At 37.0% G+C, this 19972-nt stretch overlaps 1 protein-coding gene across 4 annotated transcripts in view; it reads left to right on the top strand.

Moving 5' to 3' along the window:
• Window positions 1-19972, top strand: part of Dusp16 (dual specificity phosphatase 16) — a 173567-nt gene that overhangs the window by 100325 nt on the left and 53270 nt on the right. The window contains exon 1 of one of the 4 annotated variants that reach the window (XM_010638394.3): window positions 608-775. The exons of 2 other annotated variants lie outside the window; for them this stretch is intronic. The gene's annotated coding sequence lies outside the window, so the exon portion shown is untranslated. Of the gene's footprint in view, window positions 1-607; window positions 776-1124; window positions 1151-19972 lie in introns of those variants that run through there. One more of the 4 variants, XM_010638396.3, reaches the window with a different exon arrangement.

Raw genomic sequence — 19972 nt, 5'->3', positions numbered from 1 at the left:
AGGCACTTTCGCGGGCGGAGCTGCTCACTTCCAGGCGCTGCTGTTACACAACACGCCTGCCGAGCAGGGCCCCGGCCTGACTGCGCCCATTATCCCCGAGTCGCCTTTGGCGCGGGCGGCGAGGCCACCCGGGTGGCGACCGTGCTGCCTTTGAACCCCCCACCTTTGCCCCCAAATAAAGTCAACTTTCACACTGGGTCTGGTGTTGGGGTCCGGTGCGCCAGGGACTCTTTCCACTGGCCGTGAAACGTGAAAATAAAATCCAGAGAGACAACGGAGGGTCTGCGTATCCTGTGTCATTTCATGACATAAAATACCGCAGAAGAACATGTATCTACTCAAAACCTAAGTTTTGTGATGCTGGGTTGAACTTCCTAAAGACAACCGGGAATGAAGGTGAGAAAATCTAAAGCAGATCTTGCAATGAATGGATACTGCACAATCGCGAAGTAGTTTGCTAAACGCCTGCCGCAGAGATCCTTGGCGCGTTGAGGTCCCGGGTGTTTGGATTGTGTGGAGGAAGCGCACCCCTAGCCAGCCTGTGATGAAAAAGGTAGAGAGGAAAAACCTGTTGCATAATCTCATTCGCTCTGGGATTTGCAGTGCTGTCCCCTTGAACCAAGGGGAAGTGAGTTAAGATGCAGGGTTTAAAAACCTCTCTGAAGTTTTTATTTACTCAGCGCCCTGGCTGCCACTTTGCTTTAAGAGATTATAAGTAAATACTGTGCTCTTACAAGTGAACCAAACCGATCAAACCTGTTTAGAAAATGACCAGGTATGTTTCTTTCTTGTATGTCTTTACGCGCGCGCGCGCGCGTGTGGGGAGGGGAGAAAATACATGAGTGTGAAATCTACCGGTGGAAAAGGGCTCTGACTACCATTAGGGGGAACCGAGACTGTCAGAAAAATACCTCTTTTATCCCACTCCTGGGTGATGGATAGTACCTGTTTCCTCAAAGGAGTTTTGCTATTTAATCTCCATCAAGAGAAAGCGATTTCTTAAAATTTGAGCAAAAATTTAAAAGAATGAATACCAATGGAGTTAATTACGTTTTAATTATTTACTTTGCCTTGGTGGACACAGTTTGGGAGGCATTGCTAAATTAAGGTTCTGCAGTTGTGTGGTTGGTGAAGGCAGCAGCCTGGAGAGGTAAATTGAAAAACTAAGAATTTATGGCTTTGTGTGAGTATTTTAGTCAAAATGTGACAAGGGTACTGTGAGAGGTTTTGTCATTGTTTTTAAAAGAAAGTTTACAGAACTTAGCTGACTTTAAACACAGTGTGGGAAGGTTGCAATTGAACAAAAACTTTTGGGGTCAACACTTGGCATCTTATATAAAGATTTGGACAAAATAACACCAGCTCAAATTGGGTTTCAGATAAAATAATTTGTACTTATCAAAATTCCACATGTGTGAAGAAAATTAGAAATGTGTTTATTTTGAATTGTAATATGGTGGATTAGTTCAAGCACTGTATACCTACACTTAAGTGTTTTTAAAAAAATGTAAACTGGCAATGATATTTAAATTTTTTTATTTTTAAATTTAGTATGTCAGCAACTCAGAGTAAAATATCTAATTTGGCTTAAATTGTACTTATTTTACTTGAGTTTTTCAGTGCATAATTATGAAGGAGGGTGAGGAACAGAACTGCAGAATCATGACTTTTGCCCCTCAGTTTAGAAAGTTCCTGTCCTTTACTTCAGCTTGTTAAATGTAATTGAGTACCTGTAAAATAAAAACGGTCAATATGAAATTGAGGATTCTGGTGTGTGTGGGAGGGTGTTGGTCAAAATGTTAGTGGCAATAACTGAGAAGGGGTAAGAGAGATCCTGTTAAATCACCCCCCCCACACAATCAAAATTTAGTTATTTGCATGGTTGGAAGTGAAGGGGACTGTGGAGGGCTTAAAGTAGGTCTGGGTTCAGCCCCCAGCCTGCCCCCTTACAGAAAAGTATTAGTGTAGTTTGAAGAAGAGTCGGAGCTGGAGTTGGGAGAGGCAGGACTGATGTGAGTTTATTTTGATGCTATTTTAAGTGCTTTTATTGAGGAAATTAATTTCATAGGATTTTCAGCATATGGGATTAATATGTTGGTGAAGCAGATTTATACAGCTGCTCAGTAAAGTTGTTCCTTTTCAGCAAATTACAAAATCCTGCTGAATATAAGTTGCTAAAATTATATGTGTCATTTATTCTAGAACTACCAGATTTCCCAGAGTATCTGACTAAAACAGCATTCTGTTGTGTATTACCTGGACTAAAAATTTTACTGTTTTTAAAATGCTTTGAGTTCTCAAGCAAAAAGTATTTTAGCTTAAAGAAGTAAATTAATATTAAATTCATTTGGATCTGAATCCTAAGAAAAAGAGGAGCTACATTAGGAAAAACAGAAAACAGACTTTATGACAGATTTCAAGAGATTGAAAGAACAAGTTAAATAGACTTCACAGAAAAAGCTAGTTGATACTTGATTGGCCTTTTGAAGGAATAAGTGAATCAAAATTTAAAACTGACAAGAGATCCACTGTCACAAAATAAAGTCTAATAAGATTGGCTTAAGCAAAAACATAATTAAGAAACCAAATCTTGCCCAATGCTACATATTACATCTTTGAAAGCTAGATGTCATTTTTGCTCCTTATTTTTTGTTGTGGATATCTAATATTTATGTATTTCCTCAGCCTGGAATGATCAGGGGTTGGCAGTATGAAGGAACGGTCCATAAAGGTTGGCTGAACTTAAAGAAGCAGCTTAGACTTTCAGAAGAAGCCAGTCTCACACACAGATCGATTCAGATAGTTAGAAATTTAATCAAATAGAAAGAGGAAACAAGAGGTTCGAAAAGAAGGACTGAAAGCAGATTACAGAGAACAGGTACAAAGAAATAATAAAAGCTTGCCAGGGGTATGACCAGTGAAGAAAGAAATGGGATACATCTTGGTGTGAAGGAAAAGAGGCAAAAGTGAAAAACTGTCCTTTTATACGGCAGCAGGAAGAAGGGCATAGTAGTGAAACTTCACTTCCTTTTCAGTGGGGCTAAAATTTCACTATAGGTGTTGTCAAAAGGTCAAGATTTTTACTACATTAAAAAATTAATCTTGGGATGGATAAACTATGATCATAAATTTAAATTATATGAGAGTATACAAAGTAAACTTGAAATTTCTAGAGATAAATTCAAAATGGGGGGGATCCATTTCAATTTCATAACCAATTTGGAGTTATTCAGAAGGGAGGGATAAGTTATAAGAAGTTGAGAATAAATTTCTGGATTAACTATACTATAAATTAAGCAAACCATTTATTAAAGGTATATTATTTAACAAGAATACAAAAAGTTGGGAATGTAAGTCTGTGTCGTTAAGGAGAGCAAGATTACAAGAATTTTTTTCCCATTAAGTTTATTAGTACAATTAAAGCAAACAGTACAGTTACATTTATCATTGGGATCTTGGTTCTTGTTTTATCCCCATGCCCCTGCCCTCCTTTCACCCCCATCACCCTTCCCTATTTATAAAGACTTTGTTTCCTTTTTTTCACATTTTTAAGATTACAAGAATTTTAAATGAGATTTGTATATAGTCAAAGATAAACAATGATCAGACAGTTGGTAAGTGGCAAATTCCTGGTATAAAGGAGAAAGATTGGAAGGTTCAAGGAAGTAATCTTTAGAGATAACAGAATTTGACCCTGGCCTTAAAGGATGGTTGTGTTGGATATGCAGGAAGGGAAGTCCAGGTGGAAAGCTGGACTAATTCAGCAGTTATGTTGACCTTCTCCTGGGTGCCAGACACTAGGCATACAATGAGATGGAAGATAGATGAGGTTTTGGCTCTTCTGGAACTTCGGAGTCCAGTGAGGGAGAAGATAGACAGTAATCAGGACAAGCACACAGTATAGGAAAAATCTGATGTCAAATGGTACCAAATAATGGAGATAATATTGATCAAGGAATTTATAAAGGGTTAGTTGCAGTCCCATTTACTGTGAGTAATAGCCTGTTTTGCCTACGGTGTCTTGATGAATACCGTTAATGTTGCAGTTTTTTAATGTATATGGTTTAAACCAGTTTGAATAGATTTCTCTACATTAATTCATCTCTAACCAATCTTTTGTTTAAAAAGACTTCTTAGGTTGGTGTATGCAAGCTTTGCATTTTTAACTCTACAATTTATTCGTAGTTCTTTTGCTGTCATTTGCTAAGAATCTCATTTTTTTGCAATAAGGTTTTATATTATGGTTTACTGTTTAGAGTAAGGGCTTTCATGTACATAGAAACATTATCACATTAATGCTATAAAGGAGGGCTAAATTCTGAGGACAGTTTGCTTTGATGGTATCTTGGGTGAGAGCATACAAAACAAAAAGAAAAGTCAAAGTATGAGAAAGCTGTTGGGCTTAATGACCAGACAAGTAAACTAAGGTAAGGGAGAACCCCTTTCTAGAATTTGCCCATGCGCTACAGAACAGAATGGTAAATTTGGACTGTCTTGTGCACTGCATTCTTAATGATGTCTCCTTAAAGATTCATAAGGTCTCACTGCAAATACAATCTTAAAGTCATTTTTTTCTTATCTACAAATAGTAAAAACCTGAAGAAAAAGTGTTATTTGACTGCTGGATTTGTGTTTTCTTAATTTTGAAGATGTTCTTTATAGCATTGATTAAAAACTTATCAGTGACTTCAGTGTTTCTGGGAACATTTACAAAGTGCTTCTCAAATATTCTTTAAGAAATAATATGTTTTCTTTCTTCACTTTTTGCATTTTAAACTAAAAACTAAAAATTACAGGTGAAATTAAGAAAAGATTCCTGAAATGGTTTATATTGTGAATGTGATTTGTTGTGGAAACAAATCATTCAGAAGTTATTCAAGAATTATTCTGTATGTACTTAACCAGTTTTCATCTGTAACTCACTCAGATTCACTTGAGATAAGCCAATGGAAAACTAACAATTTTAAGATGAGGTAGATTGGTGTTTTCTTGATTTCTGAACTACTTCATTTAGAAAAGAATTATAGATACAAATGCCAAGGGTCTGTGGTTTGTGTGATGAAAGCTAATCTTGACTCTATGCCTTAAAAATACTTGGGAAGGACAGCAGAATTCAGTTTTATTTTAATGTCTCTGTAGGAGGAGTGATAGAGGAGGCAATCTACAATTTGTAGGGAAAAAAAGATATAAATTGTAGTGGTCTAGCAAAGTAGTTTAATATTAAATATACCTGTTCTTCCCCTTCAAATTAATGGGTAAAGATGAGTAGAGAAGTAAATGCCACTTATTTGCATTGTATATTGTTTTTTGTTGTTTGTTTTGGTACCGGGGATCGACCTCAGGTCCTTCCACTTGTGAGGTAGGCGGCGACCACTGAGCTAAATCCCCAGCCCTGTATATTGATTTATTTCTTAAATACACAGCTCGTCTCCAGGATAATGCCTAGTAGAGTCGTCTTTGGATAAATATTTGCTGAATAAATTGAATTAATTATCATAGTTGTCACATTATACCTCTAGGTTAGAGCCCTGTTTTCTGTGCTTTGAGTTGCAGCTGGCAGGTTTTGGGCTGATTTTTGTCTGAGCCATGTGCTGACACTAGAATGGTCTGTGACCTCACCTCCAGCTTTGACCCTGTGGCTGACCTGACCTCATCTTTTCGGAAATGGTGGGTGGTTGTTTCCTGTCACCTCTTTCCCCTCACAGTCTCTTTTCCCTTTCCAGAGCAGCTGAGCTGTGTCCTCTTCTGGAAACTTCTCAGAATACTCAAGTGTATGTGTCGCTGTGCTGACCTATTTTGTAGTGTGTTTTGTTTGTTGTTTGGTTGGAAAAGCACACTTCTTGGGAAGAGTGTTGAGTTTGTTTTGTAAACTGCATGTGGCAAGTGAAGCATGGTATTTCCTCTTCCTTCATAGCTTTTGTGAAAAATCTTGGATTCACTTGAAACAACTGGTAAGAATGACATATTTATAAAATAAACCAACTAAAAACTAACAAAAGACTTTTTTTTTGGAGACAATTAAGAAATTTGAACATCTACTATTAAATGAAATTTAAGAACTATAACCATGACATTTTCAGGTATAATGGTATTATGGTTATGTGAAATTATCATCTGTAGGGCTGGGGATTTACCTCAGTGTAGGAGGAGTGGTAGAAGGGTGAGCACCTGCCCAGCAAGTTCACAAGTGCAAGGTTGTGAGTTCAATCCCTGGTACCAAAAAAAAAAAAAAGTTATCATCTGTTACAGGTACCTATGGAAATATGTATAGGCAGAATGAAATGATACTTAATATGTATTTTAAAAAATACCAGGATAGGCTTTTTAAAAATACCAGGATAAGGTCAGGGATTTAGCTCAGTGGTTCTGGCCCCTGCTTTGCAAGCTCAAGGTCCATAGTTCGATCCCTGGTGCCAACCCCCACCCCCCAAAAAAACCCAAAAATACCCGAATAGGCATGAATACAAGTGGAAGATGAAACAATATCGAAGAGTTTTCAAAAATTGAGGTTGAGTATTTTGTAGTTTGTTACTATTTTCTATATAGTTGTATACTTTTGGAAATATGCATAATAATGGATTAAAGTATTTACTCCCAATTAGTATAACTGTTAAGACACTTAACATAGTAAAGGTATGTGGTTGGAGTTTTGAGCTAATTGGCTAATCAAAAATCTTCACTTAGCATTTTCTGTAAGTTCTCCTTTTCACGACTTTTTTTGGAGACAGGGTCTTGGTAGTTCAGGCTGGCCTTAAACTTCCCAGGCTAGCCACAAACTCACAGCAATCCTTCTGCTTCAGCTTCCTGAATGTTGGGATTACAGGAATGTGCCATTATGCCTGGCATGGAATTTTAAGAATAGGGAGAATTTTGGAGAAACATCATAAGTGCTTAAAACTCAGCTTTGAGATCTTGTAGAAATAATATGTCTTATAATTTATAGTATGTGCTTTGACTTTTTGTCTTTTAATCTTCAGAAGAGCACATGACTTATCCATTTTACAGATGAAGAAACTAAGGCCTCAAAGAAACTAATTTATTAAAATTCCTGAGCAAGTAAGAAATGGTGCTAGAATTGGAGCCAAGATCTTCTGAGTGGTTTTCAAATATTTTGGTTTCTGGGTGCCTTTATACCTTTAAAATTTATTGAGGATCGCAAGTACTTTATGTGGGTGATATCTATCCTTATTAAACATATTAGAAATTAAAACAAATGTTTAAAAGTCTTTTAAAAATAACATTTTATTCCAAGACAAATCTAGTAAGAACTGTGGCCTTGTTTTACATTTTGTCATTGTTGTTTTTTTAAATTAATTAATTATTTATTTTTTGGTACCAGGGATAGAACTCGGGTCCTTGCGCTTGCAAGGCAGGCGGTGGAACCACTGAGCTAAATCCCTGGCCCTTGTCATTGTTTTTAGTGTATTACTTGAAGATAATTGACTATCTCTTGATACACTGTTCTGGTTGAAATACATGAAGAAAACCTGGCTACACAAAAATGCATAGTTTAAAACGGTGGAGTATTTTAATAGTCTTTTTACATAATTATGTGTATCTTTGTTATGCCATAACTCAGCAACTGGTAGGTTCTTCCAAATTTCAGTATTAAAACTGTTACCATATCTATGAATTTTTTTGTACTTTGTAGCATTAACATCTATTGGTCCATCATGTATTTTGAATGGATGTTTCACTTAGGTGTTATTTTGTAATATTGTGCAATAATCCTTTGAAAAATAATGGTTTATTGAGTTAAACAGATCTTTTGAGTATTGGTATATTTGATTTTACAATATTGTACAAATATTCATTAATAACTGTTAGTCTCATTCAGTCTTTTAATAATTCAAAAGTGGTTAAGATCTTGGTAGTAAGTTTCAGTTTTCCAGAATTTGAATTTTATCATGAAAGCTTAAACTTAAATGGTAACAAATATTTTCAGTTTTCCTAGAAAAGAGGCTCACCTTATTTTAAAGAAAATGTCTGCTAGATGCCTAAGTCCAAGTAACTGCAGGTTCTGTGCCAGTTATTTTTTAAGCCAAACTAGTATCTTCTGAAAAGAGCTCATAATTCACCTGGAGTGGAGGTGGACACCTGTAATTGCAGCTCCTCAGGAGCCTGGGGTGGAAGGATTGCAAGTTCCAGGCCAGAATGGGCAACTGAGTGAGACCATGTCTCAAAATTTAAAAACAGGGCTGGGGGTATAATGCAGCAATAGAGTAACATAGGGTTTGATTCCTCAGTACCAAATAAAACAAGACAAAACTTCCCCCCAAACAAAAGCAAAAGCCTTATAAACAATTGAATATGTACTTTCCTTCAAGAGGGGGCATTGTACGTTGTGTTCCATCAGAAGTCCTCTTTGTGGTCTCTCCGTTCATCATACTATTATTAAAAAGAGTAACATAAAATTGAGATTTCGTAAAATTAGTACCATTTTCTTTTACCAGGGACATTTTTAAGTGATATTCTTTATAATAGGCATGAAGAATATATAAATAAGCACATGTCACTAGCTGTCAGAGTGATGCACAATTGCATATTTTATATACTCTGGAATGACTAGTGTTCATTCATGAGAAAATAAGTGTGAAAAAGGTAAATAATGTCTTAAATTTATCACCAAAAATAGTCATAACATTGGAGCTCCTCTGGAGGGGCCTCTCACATCCCCCAGTCTCTGGATCACACTTCAGAAATTGCTGGTGCAAAATAGTGCATCTGTTTAGAGCAGTCTGACACATACATGTGCATCGATAAGCGATGCTTCGTCTTTGTGGACTTGTCAGGGAGAAAGGAATGTGCTGGTGTGTAGGGTGAGCCCGGTAACCCAGAGACCACACGTGTGGACGGACGTATGATACCAGAGAGGTGGATGAAAGGTAGGGAAAAGGAGCAGTCATCTCACCAAAAGCTGAGTATTCATTCCCTATTTTTAAACTGAAAAGGCTCTGTGCCCAGATATGTACATATATATGTGTTCCTCTTCCTTTTTATCTATAGTCCAAAAAATCAGTGATTTTATTTTTCCCTTTGAATGGAAGAGGGAAGAGATGGTAACATATGTGAGAGAGGAACGGTGTTCATGGCAGTTGTTTGTTCCACCTAGGGAATTGTAGACTTTTTCCCTTGGCATGAGAAAGCTGAGGGACAATTGAAATAAGGTTAGAAGGAACAGATTTGGTAAGAGAAGAGTGAATGAAAGCTGTGAGTAAGAAAGCAACAGAATGAACTGGCTGCACTGTGTCCTGAACCCTGGACAACTGGGGCTGGGGAAGTACAGGGGTTTCTGCGGTAGGAGTCATGGACATGAATATATACAAATATAAAGATTTCTATTAAAATAACTGCAGTGAATAATCTAATTTACCGGCTTAACAATATTCAAATTCTGTAAATTGTTATAAAAGGGAAAATAGCATTGCCATGGTAAGTCTTGGTAAGTGCAAGTCTTGGTAAGTGCAAATGTTAACTGGGCGGCCAGAGATTTAGCTCAGTGGTTTCATCTCCTGCCTCGCAAGCTCAAGGTCCTGAGTTCGATCTCCGGTACCAAAAAAAGAAAGAAAAAGATAATGTTAACTGGGCTACGTTTGAAGCCAAAAATTCAAGAATGACACTTTAGTACTTTATTTGCACTTTTTTAACTAACAAGTTATGATTAAAGGAGACAGAAGACTAGTTCAAACAGATATCATTTATATGGTACTTATTTCTAGAAGAGATTTGAGATGGGAAAAGCAAAGATTGAAGTCAGTGTCCAGGGGCCAAACATGATTCTAGGTCACATATTTTCCTCATGTTTTCTCCATTGATGACATTCATCTCAGTGGAGGCACATAGTTAAAGCACTATAGCTATAAAGTAATTAAATTGGTCTCTTAACCACCCAGGCGCAACTTTCAAGTTGCCCATAGTATAACAGGATGTGTGTTTAATGGAAGTGAGGTTGGGCAGAAGAATCACAGCATGCCACAGAACATTTTTGTTCTTAATTCAAGACTACTTTCAGCTGTACTTAACAGCCACTAGCAGTTTAAAGTGTAAGCTGTTTATTATTTACTTAAGCAGTTCAGAGTTCAATGATAAGTGGTCTCAGGGCTGGGTCAGCTGCTCAGCAATATCATCAAGGCCTGGGTTCTCTCCAGTCCTTGACTCTGCCTTTTTATGCTTGCTTATTCTCATGATTTGTGCCACCAGATCACAGAATGGCTGCTTCAGTCTTAGGCAGCACATCCCTTGTCAAAGCAGGAGGGAGAGAGAGAGTGTGAGCAACCCTTCCTCTTGAGCCTCACTAATTGAAAACAAATCTTTCATGAAGCTTCCATCTAATTCTTTCTTAAGTGTAATATGCTTGAATTATTTTACAGGCCTGCCTTCATTCCCATGTGAACAGGGGAAATGAATGTATAGCCAAGGGGATGAGATTACCATATTCTTCGACTTTCTGCTGAAAATGCAAAATTAATTACACTTTTAATAGAGAAAGAAGCTGGGCGTGGTGGTGCACGCCTGTAATCCCAGCACTGGGGAGGCTGAGGCAGGAGAACCACTGAGTTTGAGACCAGCCTGGGCTACACAGTGAAATCCAGGTCAGTCTCACTACATAAGTGAGACCCTGTCTCAAAAAACCAAAAAAAAAAAAAAGAGAGAGAAATTGTGTGTGTGTGTGTGTGTGTGTGTGTGTGTGTGTGTAAATGTATAGAAATTCATCAGTATATTCTGAGGAAATGCCTTCCCATCAATCATAGGACACATTTAGGTACTATTGTAGAAAAACCTAGTTAAGCATCCCTTTTGCTTGTTGAGCATTTATTATTTGGTAAGAATAGTCATGCTGCATATTTGCTGTGGATAAAATTGAAGGACAACTCAAGGTGATTCCCATTGTGCCTTGTAGCAAGTAAACTTTACTTGAATGAGGCAGGGCATTTGGCATTTCAAATACCTTGAGGCGTGATTGTATTTCAGAATGATCATCTGGTACCTCATGTGGGATCCCATCAAGGTTGTATGAATTTGTATATGCAGTGAGTTAAAAATTATTTTCCCAACTCTTACCAAGTTAGGAAACAAACTACAGTGTTTATAAAAGAGTATGTAAACAGGTTTGCCTTAAACTGTTGATCTTACACCAAAAGTTTTATACAAGGATCCCACTGCATTTTATTTGTGGCTTATCAATTTTGATAGATTTTGGAGATAAATGTGATTAACATATATTGAAAGAGCCAGAAGCCATTTACAATTTGGGGTGTGTTTTTTAAAAATAAAAAGGATACCTGTATACTTAAGAGCTGCTTTAAATAGCTTAGGGGCAGTATCTAATTACTACACAATATTTAAATTCCAGTTAGAAACCTTTTCTTTCTACTGAAACCTTTGTATGTAAGTAAAACAATTGTTTTTATTTTTCATCCTGTGAATGGCTAAGAACTTCGTTAATCTGTTAGATACTCAGGAAGCTTGGTTTTATAGCTTCTTAGTCTTATAACCAACAATAAAATCATGTAGGGTGGAAAACCCCTTCTCTTGTCTGCCAACAGTCTCAGCTGAAAGACTAGTGATTTTTGTGGATGAATGGTCTATGTGATTTTGGATGCTACGAGCGGTTGTTTCATTATAGAAGGTAATGTTAAAGTGATACGATATAATTGAGGGGGTTCCAAATGGTAAGTTTAAGTGTTGGGCAATATGGCATCTGTCTGTTTGCCAGGAAAAAATAGTTTTATATAAGTTTTTAATAAAGAGTTATTTTGTTTGTTTATTTATTTATTTATTTATTTGGTACTGGGGCTCAAACTCAGGTCCTTGCACTTGCGAGGCAGTCACCAGAACCACTGAGCTAAATCCCAGGCCCAATAAAGAATTATTTTGAAATCAGTGATTTTAATTATAGAAGTGACCTTAATTCATCATTAAAATAATCACATTGGCTTCTGAGTCTCATTCTGGACAAAAAATTTATTATTTTGCCAATGATGTCCTTGTCATTCATGAATAAGCATTCACATAGGGATTTCTGTACGTGAAGTACTAGAAAGGATGCAGAGATGCATAAGGTTTTAGCCATCAAGGAGTTTATATTTGGTAGCACATCCTCCTGTAATCCCAGCCCTCAGGGGTTGAGGTAGGATTGCCATGAATTTAAGGCCAGCCTCGACTACATGGCAAGACCTTGTCTCAAAAAACAAAACAAGACAAAAAGATTTTATACTTGCTGCTACCACCATTTCTTTATCGATTATCTGCTATTCATAGTTTAAACAGAGCACTGTGGAGATTGTTTTATCGACCTACTGTTCTTCAACAGGGATTTGCCATACCCCAGTCTCCACTTTCCTGGCTCCCTGACAAAGTCATAAATCATCTGTAGAGGACAGTCTACCAAAGCCTACTGAAGTCTCCTGACCATTCCCTTCTCTCCGATGGCAGACCTTCCTGCCTCCTGAAGTTTACTATCTTAATTGTTTTTAAATGTACAGTTCAGTAATAGCAAATATGTTTACATGTTTGTGAAACATTCTAGAATTTTTTCTTCCTGCAAATCTGAAATTCTGTAGCCATTAAATGGCTCCTCTTTTTTACTCTATCTCCAGACCCTGATAACCACCAATCTATATTCTGTTTCCATGAATTTAGTTATTTTATATTCTTCATAGAAGGGGTTAAATGTATTTGTCTTTTTTGTGCTTGGCTTATTTCACGTGGTGTTATGTGTTGAAAGATTCAGCCATGGAACTGGGGATTTAGCTCAGTGGTTCTGCTGCCCGCCTTGCAAGCATAAGGTCCTGAGTTTGATCCCTGGTACCAAAAAACAAAACAACAACAAAAAATTTCAGCCATGCTGTAGCATGTAACGGGATTTTTTTCCTTTTAAAAACTAAATAATAATCTATTGTATGTATATGCTATATTTAAAATTTTTATTCACAGTGAATGTATATTTGAGTTGTTCCTAACTCTTAGTTACTGGAGTGGTGCTGCTGTGACCACAGGTGTACAGTATTTCTATGAGATCTTGCTTTCACATTGTTTTATGTTTACCAGAAGTGGAATTTGCTAGATCTACTTTCAGTTTTCTGAGAAACCGCCACATTGTTTTCCATACCAGTAGCTGTGTTTTACAATCCTACCAAAATGCACAAATGTTCCAGTTTTTTTTCTGCTTCTTTGCCAACATTTGCTATTTCACAGTAGCCACCCTAATATGGGTGCTGTGGTAACTCATTAGGGTTTTGATTTGCATCTCTTATTAGTGATCCTCAGCATCTTTTTATATAATTGTTGGTCATTTGTAGATCATCTTTGGAGAAACATCTTTTTAAATCCTTTGCCCATTTTTGAATTAGGTGTTTGACTATTTTGTTGAGTTGTAGGGTGGCTTTTTCTTTTTAAAATTTGAATCAGCAGCTTAAAACTATTCACAGTTCAGATGTGAAGTGGTGCTGGCATACAGAGATGGAGCGTGGTACAAAGCAGCTCAGAGCAGCCTCCCATCACTAGCGGTTACTAGTACAGCATGCTTAGGTCAGGACTTTACACTCCAGAGGATCTGGAGGGCTCACACTCCTCTCCTGCCTGCCTCCCACCCCTCTACCACCACCTCCTTACCTGTAAACCAGGCAGATGAAAGCAGGCAGTCTGAGACTTCTTCCAGCTTTAAAGCTCTTGTGAAAGTATTGCCTTTACCACCTGACCTCCAACACCTGAAATTCCCTTGGAACCTCAGTAATATCTGACTTACAGACAGAAATCCTGGTTGCTGCCCAGGGGCTGGTAGGTAGGTAATCCTTTGCCAAAGCTCTAGTTGGGTAATTTTCTACTATTATAAATTTCTATTATGATATCACCTAAAAATCCAGGTCCTAAAGGTTAATTCTTTCTTCATTTTTATTTTTATTTTGATATTTTGAGACAAGATATCTCTGTGTAGTTCAGGCTGGCCTTGAACTCACTAGGCAGCCCAGGGTAGTCTTGAACTTGCAGAGATCTTCTTGCCTCTGCCTCCTGAATACTGAGATTGCAGGTGTGCACAACCACACCCAGCCTAAAGTCTAGTTCTTTAACTGCTGCTGCATACAATTCTTATAATGGGTCTCTTGTAGAGTAGTAGAGCTTGTACTTTATCCTGGAAATAAATACACAGCAGTGGACAATCAATTGAGATAACTCACTACCTCCGGACCAGCAGTGCTTGCTTGCTTGTTTTTTGAAATCTTTTCAAATCTATTTCCTGAGGAAATAGAAGCTATAAAGTGCATCACAAATAGATGAAACAGAACAACCAGTCCAAATTCAGATAATTTTAAAATTTCCATTAAGAATAGCTATACTTGGGGCTGGGGATTTAGCTCGGTGGTGCTGCTGCCTGCTTCACAAATGCAAGGTCCCGAGTTCGATCCCCGGTACAAAAAAAAATAGCTATATTTGTAAGTATTAAGTGACAGATTTAAAGAAATGTATGACCCAGCTGATTGATGTATCGCTTGTCCACAGCTCTTGCATAGACAGTGTAGTTATGGTAGTAACTAAAGAAAGAAGTCATGTAATTGTGATGGTCGAGGTTAAAGGGCGCTATGATATGCTTACAATTACTATTAGGTTTCAAGTATTAGGTATTTTTTTGAGTATTACATATATTTTGCCTATTATAGATATAGATACTTGTCCTCGAGGAGCTCATTTTGTTTTATGTTACTGCCATCTGGTATCATGACTTAAAATGCTTTTGTGCTGACAGTATTCTAGAAGGTATGAAGTATGCAAAATCCAGCAAACTGAGTAGGAGTGGATGGGGAATCTGTATGATAATGCAGAATGAATGGGTTGTTGGTAGTGATTGCAGTCAAACCAAAAATTTCTAGCCCAGCATTGTCTTTGTACTTGAGCATCTGTGCCATTTGCTTGGCTTTCTGATGTGTTTCCAGGTCTTGCTGGAACATCATCAGTTCCTTCTCTGTCAAACTACCAAATGCAGCTGGCGAAGGTCGGAGTTCATGCAAGGCATGGAAGCCCCTTTAAAGAACCACGTGGTGGGAAGCTGTGAGATGCTCAGAGCCACTGAGACCCTTCTTAACTTGGGTCTGACAGTGGACCCAAGGACTGAGAATGCCTCTGTAGCACTGTGACAGTTTTACTGTGAAGGTTTAGGCCCTTCAAACCTCCCCATCATCACCCCACTGATCATGGGCTGTTTGTTCAGTTGTGAAAAACACAGCCAGAAGAACATAGGCAAAGAAAGAAGGTAAAACTAACCTGTGAGTGGTACTCAGTACCCAGAATTCATTAATGTAACCATTACTAACACTCAGATTTCCCTGCCAAATGTGAGCATTTCATAAATTTCACTTGATCTTAGCCAGAAGGCCGAGAAGTGATAGCATTTCATAAATTTATAGTATAACACAAAATTTATATATAAGATCAGATTTTTCAGCATTCATCCATTTGTTTGTTGCATGTGAAATAACATTTCCCTACTATGATTTCACTTCTGATTTTTAAAAGTATATGCTGTACTATAACATTGATAATGAAAGCTCTTTTTCCTCTCAGATGTTTCAGAATCCAAGTACTAAACGTGAGAGCAATACCTATGTCTCTATCCTCTCATCTTATTAGAGTAACATGAGTTGACCATGATTTATAAAATAATTTCTAAGTGATCAGGACAGTTATGTAAAAATGTTTTGACAGTATCGCAAATCAATATTATTCATCACATCAATAGTAAAAAAGTAGAAAAATCAGATGAGTATCTTAGTGGGTGCCAACAAAGCACATATTAAAATCTAATGCCTGTTCACAATAAAATTCTTAGCAAACAAAAATGGAAAGGGATTTCCTAAATACTATAAAAGGTGTGTGTACAAACCTTATAGCAGAAATGCACATAGCATATGGAGTAGTGTATAATATTGTAGTTTTATTTTTAATTTTTTGAGGAACTGTCATACTGTTTTCCATGGAAGTTGCACATTTTACAACTCCTTTAATCCCAGCAGTGCACAAGTATTCTAATTTATATCCTTGCTAACACTTCTTATTTTTGTTTTGTTGGCAGCCTTCCTAATGGGAATGAGGTGTCAGTTGATTTTATTTGTTTTTTGTACCAGGAATTGAACTCAGAACCTTGGGCTTGCCAGGCAGGTGTTGTTCCACTGAGCTACATTTCCGGTAGTCAGTTGATTTTTGATATAGGAAAGCAACACAGTTGAGGAGCTATAGTTTTTTCTCCTAGTAGAGAAACTGTTAGAACTATTAGACAACCCTATGTAAAAACAAAACCTCACTGTTTACGTTATATACCCATATACAAGTTAACTCAAAATGGATGATTGACCTAAATGTGAAACATAAAATTGCAGAACTTGTAGAAGAAATCATAAGTGAAATTTTAGGAAAGCAACACAGTTGAGGAGCTATAGTTTTTTCTCCTAGTAGAGAAACTGTTAGAACTATTAGACAACCCTATGTAAAAACAAAACCTCACTGTTTACGTTATATACCCATATACAAGTTAACTCAAAATGGATGATTGACCTAAATGTGAAACATAAAATTGCAGAACTTGTAGAAGAAATCATAAGTGAAATTTTTTTTTTTTTTCTCCTAGTAGAGAAACTGTTAGAACTATTAGACAACCCTATGTAAAAACAAAACCTCACTGTTTACGTTATATACCCATATACAAGTTAACTCAAAATGGATGATTGACCTAAATGTGAAACATAAAATTGCAGAACTTGTAGAAGAAATCATAAGTGAAATTTTTTTTTTTTTTTTTGGTACCAGGGATTGAACTCAGGACCTTGCTGGTGCAAGGCAGGCATGGTGCCACTGAGCTAAATCTCCAGCCCAGGTGAACTTTTTGTGACTTGAATTAGGCAGAATTCTTATGTATGCCACCGAAACATGGTCCATAAAAGAAAAACATCAAGAAATTGGATATTATCAAAATTTAAAACTTGCTCTGCCAAAGATGCCGGTGTAATAGCAAAGAAGTGAAGTTGGGAGGAAATATTGTAAGTCACAATAGGACAAAGGACTTGTATTTGTACTATGTGAAGGACTCATAACTAGAGTATAAATAAAACAACAATAGGAAAATAAGCAACCAGTGAAAGTAAGAGCCAAAGATTTGAAAACACTTTGTCACAGAAGATATACAGAAGGCAAACAACACTTGAAATGACACCCACTGGCTATTAGGGAAATGCAAAATAAAGCCACAATGATATAACACTAACCAACTCTAGAATGGTTGAAGAAACAAACAAAATACCTGACAATGTGAAATTCTGGTGAGAATCAAAGCAAATAGAATTTTTATACATGGGTGGTGGGAATACAAAATGATACAGCCACTTTGGAGAATAGTTTGCCAGTTTCTTAGAACGGTAAATACACACTTAACTGAGTATATATGTAAATGAAAATGTACCATCACACAAAAACCTGCCCTGAAATGTTTGTGTAACTTTGAGCATAATACCCCAAAACTGGGAACAACCTGAGTGTCCTTTAACGGGGATGAATGTACAAACTGTAGTACGTCTCTCTTATGTAATACTACTAAGCATTATTGATGCCGTAATATGAGATCTTAAAGTCATTAGGTCAAGTGGAAGAAGCTACCCAAAAAGCTGTACATGGACAAGTCCGTTTAAGTTACATTCCAGAAAGGCAAACTTCAGGGGTAGAGGGCAGAGCAGTTAGTGATTAGGGCACAGAGAAGGTGTTGATCACAGAGTGTCATGAGGGAATTTTTTTTGAATGATGGAATTGTTCATATTTTGGTTGTGGTTACACTGCTCTATACATTTGATCAAAACTTATACAACTGTACAAGAAAAAGTAAATTTTACTTTATATAAATTTAAAAACTTTAAAAAGTAAATTTAGTAACTTTCTAAAATAAATTTAGTGACATACCTACTTTAATATTTTTAGCCAATTTATCATTTACTCTCATTTTTGAGACAGGTTAATATACAAAGCATGTACTTCTGTGTAATAGTCATCAGAAATTGACATTTTTAGAAAATGATGTCATAGTATCAATATTAAATGTCTAGAAGTGAATATAATGAAACATCTAAAACCTTTACATAAATTGATTTTAAAATTTAGATGGCAATGAAAACAGCTAAGAAAGCCAAGGTAATATTAAAGAACAGAGTTTCAGGATCCACACTATTGGATATGCAGTGTGGAATAACTAGATCAGTGGAATAAAATGGAGTTCTTAACAGACCCACATCTTTATACTTAAATACTTCATCATTAAGACATTATAATGAAGCAGTGCATTATAAAAGTCTTTGAGTAAATGAGCCTGGATCACTTGCCTACTCATATGGGAAAGAAGAAAAACAACAAAAACACCAACCTAATTTTGACCCCTTACTTCACATCAGACTGAAAAAAAGATTCTTGGTTAATTGCATATCTAAATGTGAAAGGTTGAAAAACAAACAAAAAAAGCTGCTTAAGCTCATCAAAAAATGCTGACTTAAATCGCAATGAATTATCACTATACAACAGAATAAATCAAAACTCGAAAACTCTGTCAGCAAGGATGTAGAACAACTAGAACTCTTACACAGATGATGGACAGCTGCTTTGAAGACTGGCAGTGTCTATAAGGACTGCTTACCACGCCTCCATCCCTGCACGAGTATGCAAAGACACACACAAGAGTGCTCATAGCAGTGCTGTCCTTTCCTACCTCATTTAAAATATTCCTAGGTTTCTTGAGTTATTTATTAAGGGCAAAACCATTCTTCCCCCCTTCACAAAAGAATATATTTTTGGAAATGATTCTATATCAGCACAACATCTTTGTTTTTAAATAGCTATATGGTATACTACATCAATAATATATTTAGCCAATTTATCATTTACTGCTTTTTTTTTTTTTTTTTTGAGACAGTTGCTATGTAGGTCAGGCTGGCCTTGAGTTCACTATGTAGCCCCAGCAGGCCTGTAACTCATGGCAGTCCACCTGTCTAAGCCTCCCAAGTGTTAGGATTACAGGCACGCACCCTATGCCTGGCTGAAATGAGCAGTATTGCACATACCGTGTCCTTGGATGAATATTTATATAACAAAAATTATTAGCTATAAAATTTCTTTGCGTATGTATTTTATTTTTTATCTTATTTTCAAAATAATTCTAAATTACAGGAGAGAAACTAACAGCAGCTACTATTAACATGTGTTCCCTTTGTTCTTTGACTTGATCTCTCATCATACATCTGCCTAACACATTTTTCTCAATCGTTTGAGAATGAGTTGTACATATAATGGTCCTCTGCACTCAAGAACTTCAGGAAGTTTTGAAAGGAGGACATTCTCCTACCCATAATGTGGTTACCAACGCAGTAACCTAATATTGACTTAATACTCCAGTCTACCATCTCTTTTCCAGGCCTGTCAATTGATCCAACAATATTTTTCAAAGTCTTTTATTTTTCAGGACAGCTTTAGTCAGTTAAGGTTACTAGGGCAATTTACCATGGACCAGGTAGCTTATGAATAACAGAAATTAATTTCTTACAATTCTAGAGGCTGGAAATCTGAGGTCAGGGTGCCAGTTTGGTATGGTTTGGGTGAGGGTGCAGACTGCTGACTTCCCCTTGTACACTCACCTGGGAGAAACAGGCTAGCGCTTTGTGGAGTGCCTTACATAAGGGCGCCGGTCCGGTTCCTGGAGGCTCTGTCCTCATGACCTTATTGCTCCCCGCCCCACCTTCAAGTGCTGCCGGAGTGAGATAAGAGTTTCAGCTTTTTGGGAGAATGGCAACTCTCAGTTGCATGTGGGAAGATTCACATGAGAATAATGTGCTACATTAACTTGTCATGTGTCTACCTTTTTTCTTTCCTTTTTGCAGTGTTGGAGGTCAAACAAGGTCTCATGCACGCCAGGCAAGTGTTCTACCTCTGAGTGCCATCATATGTCATATAT

The sequence above is a fragment of the Fukomys damarensis genome, unplaced genomic scaffold (genome assembly GCF_012274545.1).
Source record: "Fukomys damarensis isolate Sample0158 unplaced genomic scaffold, DMR_v1.0_HiC HiC_scaffold_19, whole genome shotgun sequence".
NCBI lineage: Eukaryota > Metazoa > Chordata > Mammalia > Rodentia > Bathyergidae > Fukomys > Fukomys damarensis.
This window is presented reverse-complemented; position numbering and strand designations above follow the sequence as displayed.